Source organism: Mixophyes fleayi, chromosome 7, assembly GCF_038048845.1.
Source record: "Mixophyes fleayi isolate aMixFle1 chromosome 7, aMixFle1.hap1, whole genome shotgun sequence".
In the NCBI taxonomy this organism is placed as follows: Eukaryota; Metazoa; Chordata; class Amphibia; order Anura; family Limnodynastidae; genus Mixophyes; species Mixophyes fleayi.
Window position 1 is genome coordinate 59,352,435 of NC_134408.1, and position 9,949 is coordinate 59,362,383.

Genomic DNA, 9,949 nt, shown 5'->3' on the forward strand with positions numbered 1-9,949 from the left:
CAACACGCAAGTTCAACCAGGAGTGAATCTGACTAGCTTTTCAATCTGGGTAAACTGTGGGATAGGGTTCCTCAATGAGTTGCCCCTTTTAAGTGCTTTCTCTGAATTCTCAGACCCCCAATCCAGAGTTCACAGTTCTAATAAACACTTTCATCAATATTTACAAATATGTAAATTCTGTCGCTCTATATTCTAGGTCTATAAGACCTAAGATGTTCTCATTCCAGACTGGAATCCCTATATGCGTTTCATACGTAATCTAAGTGGTTAATCTCTTCCATATAAAAAATATAATTGCTCTACCACCACTGGAAAATAATTCCTTTGAGACTAAATGAGAACAGGAAATGGGGGTTACACTGACCTCTGAAGATTGGTCTTTTATTTGTCAAAAACTGTTTAAATCTTTAATGTGTAACATAATTAACATTCCAGTACACTGCATTATGGGTGGTATCTTGTCCCTTCCAGAATCCGTGTCTTTTCTCCATTATCCATAGGTTTTTGTTGGCACCAATGTACCTAGATTCGGTTCACATCGGTGGATGTGTCCCAAAATGGAAAACTTCTGGTCAGAGATCAAAGATCTAATAGGGGCTCTCACCCATTCTAGTATCTCTCTTTCACCAGAATTCTTTCTTTTGTCAACACTGATCCCAGAAGCTCATACGCACCCCAATAAACTAATGTATCACATTTGCAGTGTTGCAACTCTTCAAATTAAAGCAAGGTGGAGAACTCCCGACCCCTTCTCTTACTGCTGTGATAAACAGATTTTGGTATACAGTATTTACAAAGTGAAACATATTACTTGCATTGTGAATAACTCATCTAAAACGCTGGACGAAACATGACTCACCACAATCTCTTAAATGATCATTTTCTTGTAGTCCACGCATTCCTTCATTCCTTACACTTTACTTTCCATACTCACGTCCAGTTTTAACTTTATTATTTTCATGTATGCTTTTATCTTGCCCTATTTTCATTAATTCAGCCTGAATTATAGGCTTAATATTTGTTCACACTACAAAACGGCTGCCTCCATTGTGTGCTGGTGATTGGTTCACTTTAAGAGCTCCGAAGCACGTTAAGATCAACCTGTGACCATTTATGATTATTGTAATAACGTGCAATATTTTTCCATTCGAAACAGTTATTTTGCAAAATAATGAGGACCATTTACAATGCAGAGAAATAATACGGTGTGGTTTTATATAAAAATGCACATCTATTCCATTGAAGTACACCACCATTATGCATTTTGATGGATTGTCTGAAAAGCTTTGGATGACATACTGCAGATTTTGACCCATCACTAAAATGTTCATGTCAGCAAAAGTAAAAACCTCACATGAAATTACTGCATACCTTCACACTAGGAGTTCTAGAACCAACCCTCATTTAAAATAAAAAACAATTTCCTAAACTGCTGCTCATGTAATCATTTTTAAATGAAATAACTCATGACATCATGTGGACATCATTCCTCCGTTATAAACTGTGCCAAGATGGAACAAAAAAAATAAGATTTCAGATTTTCTGTTGAATTTTACTGTCAGGGTTGAGGAAACTTGAAAGTAAACTATAGTGCCATCTACTGTTGTAGGAAAACATTGAAGATATGAATGAAATGCAAATACTTTATTATCTGTGTATTTGAATTTTTAAAATAATATTCATGACTATTCAGTAGACTGTCACCAAGGGGCCTGTTTATTAGAGGAAGAAAAGGCATCATCTATTGATATGTGTTTCGGCTTCGCCTGCTGACAGTTTCTTCATGCAAAGCATGTGGAAGCCAATTTAACAAGGACTGAGCCAGTACAAGTACTGCCACAGTTATTCTTTCACTGTCGTCATCTCAGGATGGCGATAGCAGAGGATAATGACAGGAAAAAATGCTTTAATATTTAAATTCTATTTTTACATATTTTTTTTTATTGTTTCCCGAAGCGGAACTGAAAGCACAACTCATGATTTCCATTTCCACTGCACATGTGTGAACTTGTAAAACCTGTTACAAGGAAGACTGGCTGGTGAAGAGATAAGAGTTATCTTTTTTTATTGAAGGTGTGTGCTCCAATCACCCAGTGTAGTGCAATGACACTACCCCGGTTACCAACCAGGGCGGTTCCCCTCTTACTCACTGAAGGTACTCAACTGATCCTGAGGGACTGCTTTGGAAGGTGGTACTCTCTCCGGCTGCAGCAGTTCCACCCCCGTCCTTCATGGCGTTCACTCCCCTCCTCCTGCAGACAAGACAAAAGTGACAGATGTACACCAAGGGGGAAAGGAAGGGGCTGTCCGGGGCTACAACCAGGAAGGGAGACACTTGCTCGATTCTGCCTGTCGTCACCCCGTGTTATTCTGGCCTGGACACGGGGGCTACGAGTGTTCGGGACAGAGAATGTTGTCTCCCGAACTCTCTACTCAACAGCGGTGAGGGCCACCCAGCGGTTTGAGTGGCAGGGCTACGCTGGCCAGCAAAGCGTTGCCGGGTCTGGCAATTCCCACCTGTGCACTGCCGAAACTCAGGTGAACCACGCCCTACCCCACAAGACAAGGCCTACCCTGGAACCTTCAGGCTAACCTGCCGGAACTCAGAACAGGCACCCAAATGGAAGCTCCTCTGGAACTCACAAGTGCTGTGTTGCAATACTAGCGAGGAACCCCAACCACTCCCGTTGGCACCTACTGGTATGACGGGGACTTACCGGGCAGGAGGACTACCCTGTGGCTTCTTCCTCTGGCGTGGTGCTTTTCCTGTTCTCCTTGCCCCTTCCAGGCCTAGCGTGCTGCCAGAGAACGGACCAAACACCAGGGCCTCTCTCCAACAGAACGCTGACTTCCTGATCCTGGAGGAAACACAACCCAACCCCGCAACCTGCGTATGCACACACCAAAGCTCACAACGATACAGTACACAATGACCACAATAATACAGTACACAATGCCCACAATAATACAGTACACATTGCACACTATAATACAGTACACAATGCCCAAAATAATACAGTACACAATGCACACTATAACTTCCTACTCTGCACGGAGCATGCAGCGTGCCCTAAACCAAAGATGGGCCTACCTGGGTGCCTACCTGTGGTGTCGAGCCCCGTACCTGGTGGCGGCCTAACGCCCCAAACCTAACTAAGGGCCATGTGCCCTAATGTGGGACTATGCCCCCTACCTAGTTCTAGGCCTAAGGCCTTGACTGACTAAGGGCCTTGTGCCCTGTGTTGGGGCTGAGCCCCCTACCTACACCATGGCCTAAGGCCTAGACTGACTAAGGGCCTTGTGCACTATGCTGGGGCTGAGCCCACTACCTACCCAGTGGACCTAAAGCCCAATAATCACCTACAGTGGCCACCCCTAACTGCGGCTCAGGCCTAATGCCTTGTATGCGGCTTGGGCCTTGTGCCCAGAAAAGATGGCAGTTACAGACAGTCTAGAGTGTGGGTACGGGCCCGGGAGAGGTGGTGCCCCAGGAGCCTTACCTTTTCCAGGGTTACTTCTGGCTACCTCTGCATACGTCCTCTTCTGGCCTTCCAGGGACGTCCACCAGGACTCCTCTCACCTTCTTTCCGCCACTGGGTCTTCAATAGACAGAGCAGCTCTCAGCCCTGACAAGGGCTCTTTGTCTCTGCTGCCGGCCGGTCTTCTGTCTTCTTCCGCCGCGGTCCCACAAGATCTGCTCTCCTCCGTCGTCGACTGACTTCCCGGGTGCCGAATGGGCATCTTAAATAGACGCTGGTGCGTCGATGTCTGAAGACGTCAACGCGCCAGCTCGTGATCTCATTCCCACCGCGAGCCCAGATTGGCTTGCGGCTACGCCATTGTTTGACTGGTCGGGTGGGGAGCGCTGATTGGCTCCCCGACCCGCCGACCATTCCCACAACTGTGCTGGGGGTTTGGGTCTTTGGACCCTTCCCTAAAGGCAAAAGGCCTCGTTCCTCCACATACCCTGGTCATAAGGCCCCTTAGGGGAAAAAAGGTCTTCAGACCACCCCATGCCAATTCTAGGGAGGGTCCATAACATCCTTAACACCCGAAGCTTAATGGCTCCTTTGGGGGCAAGGGTCTTTAGGCCCACCTCCACAGCAAGGCTTGGATGGGCCCCTTTCTCCCCAATATTAGCTAAAGTTTCCCCTGGGGAACTGGATTTTCAGTGCCCCCTATAAGGAGGGAGCCTTTGAAAACTTGGGAAGAGGGTTGCCAATAATGGTCTCACACCCCTCGAAACTTGAAGGCAAAATATAGAAACCAAACCTGAATAAAGTGACTAAGTGTTAAGTGCTACCAATAAAATTAAAATTGCCTGCAGGCCCTGGCCTAATAGCTGGTGGGGTTAAACATTTTTTCTTGCCCAGTTTTTTTTCTTGCTCAGTTATAAGACCAGGGCACAGAAATTAAAAGTGTTGCTGGGAGCATTAAGTGTATAGTGCTTATGTACCTCGGTGTAGGTTTCATGTCTCTTCACCATGCATTTAGGTTCCCCTGGGCCCTGCCCCACTGGGGCACAGGCATCTCAGGCACCAAGCAACCAGCATTTTGTCCTCAGACCAAGGCAGCTTGCCCCATAACAGGGTGGCATCTGCCTCTCACTTGGGCAGATACTACATTTGATCTTAACTAAAAGGCAGAGATAAGAGTTCTCTTTTTTGTTGAAGCCTGAGGTGCATGACTCCAATCACCTAGGGCAGTACAGTGACTGTGCTGGGGGCTTGGAACTTTGAACCCTTCCCTGAAGAGAAAGGGCCCCTTTCCTCCCCATCACCTTGGAGTCCAAGGGCCCCTTAGGAGGCAAAGGTCAAGGCTTGTGCAATCCCCTTCTCCACTAGACTGAAGCTTTCCCTAGGGGAACTGATTCTTCAGTGGCCCCTAGAAGGAAGGAGTCTCCTATAACTTGGGGAGAGTGTTAAAGCTCTATACCCAAATCCCATAAAACAAATCCTGCCACACATAAACACAGAAGAAAAACGTAGAGAAAGTGCTAATGTTTAATAAATAGAGCTCATTAAGGCCCCTGCCTCTCTGCCGGGCATATAAAAAATTGTACATGCCTTGGATAGGGCATAGGAAAAATGGTGCAACCTGAAATTTAAAAGTGGTTAGTGCAAAGTGCTCTATTCTATGCATGTGGCAGACCCATGACCAGTGCATTTTTGGGCACCCCCTGTCTCAAGCAACATCAGGGGCACCTAACACCTCGAGCTTAAGGCAGACAGCCTCTTGGCTAGAGGACCAGATGGCGGCCCATCGCCTACATGGGATGCCTTTGAGCTCCACTACGTACATGGAGATTGCACCATGATCTTATCCAAAAGGCAGAGAAGCAAGTTATCTTACCGCTGCCAGCCAGTCTGTCGGGCAGCTTAGTATCCCTCAACTGCACTGGCTATATTTTAATGGTAGTTTGTGGTGATACAATATTTTCTATTGCTGAGGGAAGCTGTGATTAAAAATCTGTTATTGCAGCAAATTGATAAATAGGGACCCAAGTATTTTATGATAAAAAATATGTAATGTCCTCATGATCAGACTAGGTTTTATGTTGTGGCAAAGTATTTTTTTATATTATAAATAACTTCTTGTTAATGTGCCTTCCCACCTATGTAAATTAGTTACCTGCACTGAATTAATTGATATTAAATCCAAACAGTCTTTTCAGGAATAATAAATTAAGTTGGAAGTTCAGAAGCAGATTATTCTATACCAATTGCAAGGGGCCATGTTGGAAGGACTGCATCACAACACATATATTTTGTAATATAGGAGCCAGCTCTTTGGTTGCTGTGAGTTGAGCACCCCTAATGTTTGTGCAGTAACCACATCTATGAATGGCATTCTCAGTTATATGGGGGTTGGGGCGAGGCCCATTTTAAAAACTTGGTGCCTATGTTTTGTAACACCTTGGAAATTAATGTGGGGGAAGGAGGTAGAAGCATGAGTGCGGAAAGATTGAATATCATATAGTGAATGAAAAGAGCGTTGCAACGTTTGTAACAAAGAGGACAATAATATGTGTGCCAGCTTTGGAGCAAGGCATTTAATGTCATTAGAAGTTCAGTAATTCAATAAGGAGACAAACAAAATACAAACTTACTAGCACACCTTGAATTTATCATAGTAAGGACATGCTTTCAGCTTAGTGACAAGTTTTAGTGACAAATTTTAAAATTCTTACAAGACATTTTGCTGCCCTCTTGTGGTTATCCTGGGGTTGCTGCATATTAGCAAGCCGTTGATGCCAAACATTAAAATATAACTTATAAAAATTGTCACTGTCAGTAATGTTCCACTCTATGACATTTAGTTTATTTTGAACAATGAAGTATTATGTTAGCTTCCACTTAAAGGTAGTAAATGCAAATTATGAAAATTGAGGAACTACTTGATGCCCTTTTTCAAAATTTTGGGTTTGTATAAGCACATTCAGAGTAGAGATGCTCAGACTCGGTTTTCTGAAAACCGAGCCCACCCGAACTTAGGGGATCCCAACAGGCTTGCGAGCCAGCTTGCTACTTTCGCGCGTCCTCAGATCTGAATCGCTGAGTTGTCGGATCTCGCGGGTTTTGGATTCCAGAAGTACTCCCGCCCCATGAGATCCAGCGCCATTGCTCACACAGAAACAGGGGTAGCAGTGTTCTTCTCACTCTCCAGTCTCCAGTGACATTGCTCAGTGCCATTGCTCATACAGAAACAGCAGCAGTGTTCTTGTCACTTGACAAAAATTTACTGGAAATAATTGGAAATTAATGTTATTGAGACTAATAATAATATAGGGATAAAAATAGAGCCAAATTATGTGATTTTAGCAGAAAAATAGGGATTTTAGAAACAAAATTGGGATAGAAAACCAAAAAAAACGAGGGCGGCTTTGCCAAATCCAAAACCAAAACACAAAATTAATCCAGATCCAAAACCAAAACACGGGGGTCAGTGAACATCTCTAATTCAGAGTATTTTCTGAAACTGTGTTCTCGGTCAAAACTATCATTGATTGCGCTTCTACTGTTGACTTAAAAACTGCATGTTAGACCTAAGCACCAGAAAATTGTGCATGTCTTATTTTCCATTCCTCTAGTGTTTTGGGTATGTTTTAGTACTGGGATTAAAGGTATACATGAAGAAATACATGGATATAAGGTAGTTACACCCAAATCTTTTTACTCCATGTTACATTCCTCCTATCTGAATATAATACTTGTAATTGCAAAATTTTAACAATTCTTACATTATGCAGCAGTGCCAGCACTGATCACAATGTATTTGTATGCTGCAGACCCTCATAGTCTTTAGATATTACTTGACATATTGAGAGACATGGTTCTCTACCAATCTATGTAGTTGCTCCTGCATCACTACAGTGTGCTATATGTCTTTACATCACTTAGATGCCCATTATAAATTCTGCTTTTCTTACCTGAGTGCATTTATCTGCTGGATATTTTTCTACTCACTGTAGCTATTCCATTGACTTCCGATTCCTGCTTTATGTAGTTAATCTGTTTGTGTTCACTGACCTTCATTCTGCCTGCAGCTATTGTCCTGTACTGATCTGTTGGTGTTGACCTGGTTTGTTAGACCATGTATTTATTTTGTGTTTTCTATGCATCCAGTTACATATTCAAGACATGAGGACTGTTAGCAATCAGCTGGTTGTTCCCTGCATCTATGCTTTTATTAAGTCAAAGCTGCTGTGGTGGTGTGTCTCACTCTGATAAACTGTTTTCTGCATCCTTGCTTTCAATTATTCCTGACCTGCAGTGTATGTATGCTTCCTCTGAACAGCTAATTAGTGAGCTGCACTATTTAAGACCTTTGCCAGTGATAGAGCTACCTGGATGCTGTGCTCCCTGGTTCCTGATCCCTGGTATTGTATTTGCCCTGCTCTCTGGTTCCTGATCTCTGACATTGTATTCAGCTGCTCTCTGGTTTCCACTGGACTACAGATGGTATACTGTTCCCTCTGACTACTGATTGTGAACTTATTGGAACTTTTTACAGACTTCATCATCTCACAGACTTTCATCTCCTACAGCGCACTACTTACAGGTAGCTATATACAGTAGCAGAGTCTCTTTGTGGCTACTTCTAGCACTGAGGGACTTTGTGCTCATCTCAGTAGCATCTGCTGAGCTCTATATTCAACTCTGTAGGGCTTAGACTGTCATCAATTTGAACTATCTGCATACCTGTTTACTGTATATCCTGAGTCTCCAATATTTGTGTGTCAACCACACTATTCCGTATTCAGAACTCTGGGTATCTGTATCATCTAATCTGTTGTTGTTTCAATCTATATTTCCTAAATTGTTCAGTGAACATTACGATATTATCTGCATAACCTTAAATTTACCAAGACTGTTGCTTCAGTCTGCATTGCTGAAGTTGTTCAGTGAGCATTACCTTATTATTTGCATTACCTCAATGTTACATAGATTGTTGCTTCTACCTGCAATTACCTAGGTTTTCTTTGAACCTTACCATATCCTGAGATTGCTCTTGTTATTGCCTTCCTGTATTTTTCTGTGTTTACTACAATTTACCTGTAATAAATGTTTAATTATTTGTCAACACTACATCATTTTTTTCTTTTTTAATCCTAACAGGGGCAACTGAGCACATTTAGCTGTAAAGATATGACCATTGAGTGTCTCAACCTGGACCTGGCCTTGGTGGTTCCTGTTTTATTGGTGGATTCCCTGGTCTTGACCCTTAGCTCCTGGACTCTTTCATATGCCATCACCCTAGTTACTTTTGTCCAGTTGTGGATTAACACTTTATTGTTTGGACTGTCTTGTGAGTTATATATTTCTTCCAGCACCTTAATTATGTCTTGCATGTTCTGTCTGCATACGTTTGTTGCATGCTCTCTTCCTTGCATTGACTTATATTTCTTGTTTGAAGTCACCGATAAAAATATTAATTTTCTGATATATTAGCCTCAAATTCACCCATGTTTGGGCATATGGGCAGCATGGCGGCGTAGTGGTTAGCACTTCTGCCTTACAGCACTGGGGTCATGAGTTCAATTCCCGACCATGGTCTTATCTGTGAGGAGTTTGTATGTTCTCCGGTTTCCTCCCACTCCGGGTAATTGGCTGCTAACAAATTGACCCTTGTCTGTGTGTGTGTCTGTCTATCTGTGTGTCCGTGTCTGTGTGTTTAGACTGTAAGCTCCAATGGAGCAGGGACTGATGTGAGTGAATTCTCAGTACAGCGCTGAGGAATTAGTGGCACTTTATAAATAAATGGTAATAATAATAATGCTTGGGTCAACCTTGTTACTCTATAGCTGTAGAACAGGTTCTATTCTGTGAAACTGCATACATTTACACATCAATTGCTTTGAGCCAACTTCCTATGATGTGGATTTCTGCTATCCTCAGAAAGTTTAAAAATCACTTACAAACATAGCTCAAAGTTCTCTCTTACCCCCATATGAAAACTCCATGGATATGAAAGAAATTATGGATTTTGTAATCGAATGGGAGAAAGAAATTACGACTATACATAGTTTAGATTACAGAATAATCTCAAGAAGGCTAGCATGTGAAACTGTAAGTCATGGCGTCCCACGTCTCGTCTCTTCAGTTTGCATCCCGATTGCAACAGCCGGGAAGTCACTTCCCCTCTCTAGTCCCAGTTGTTGCCATGGCAACGGCCGGGATGCTTTGCATTGATGCCGCGACCCAGCAAGTGAGGCAGCCGAGGCTCCCCATGTTAGCTGCAGCTGGGGCTTATTAGTATTGTTAGTGGTGTGTGGCTCCTGATTGGTCAATGCTACTATTTAAGGCAGGAAGGGCTTAGCCTCCCTGCTGGTTATAGCGTTTGCTTCTTGAGACTGGCTAACCTGCTGTGTGTTGTCTTCTAACTCCTGATTGATTTCTTGTTACTGACCCTTGGCTTGTTCTGGACCCTGATTGTTTGCTGATTTCCC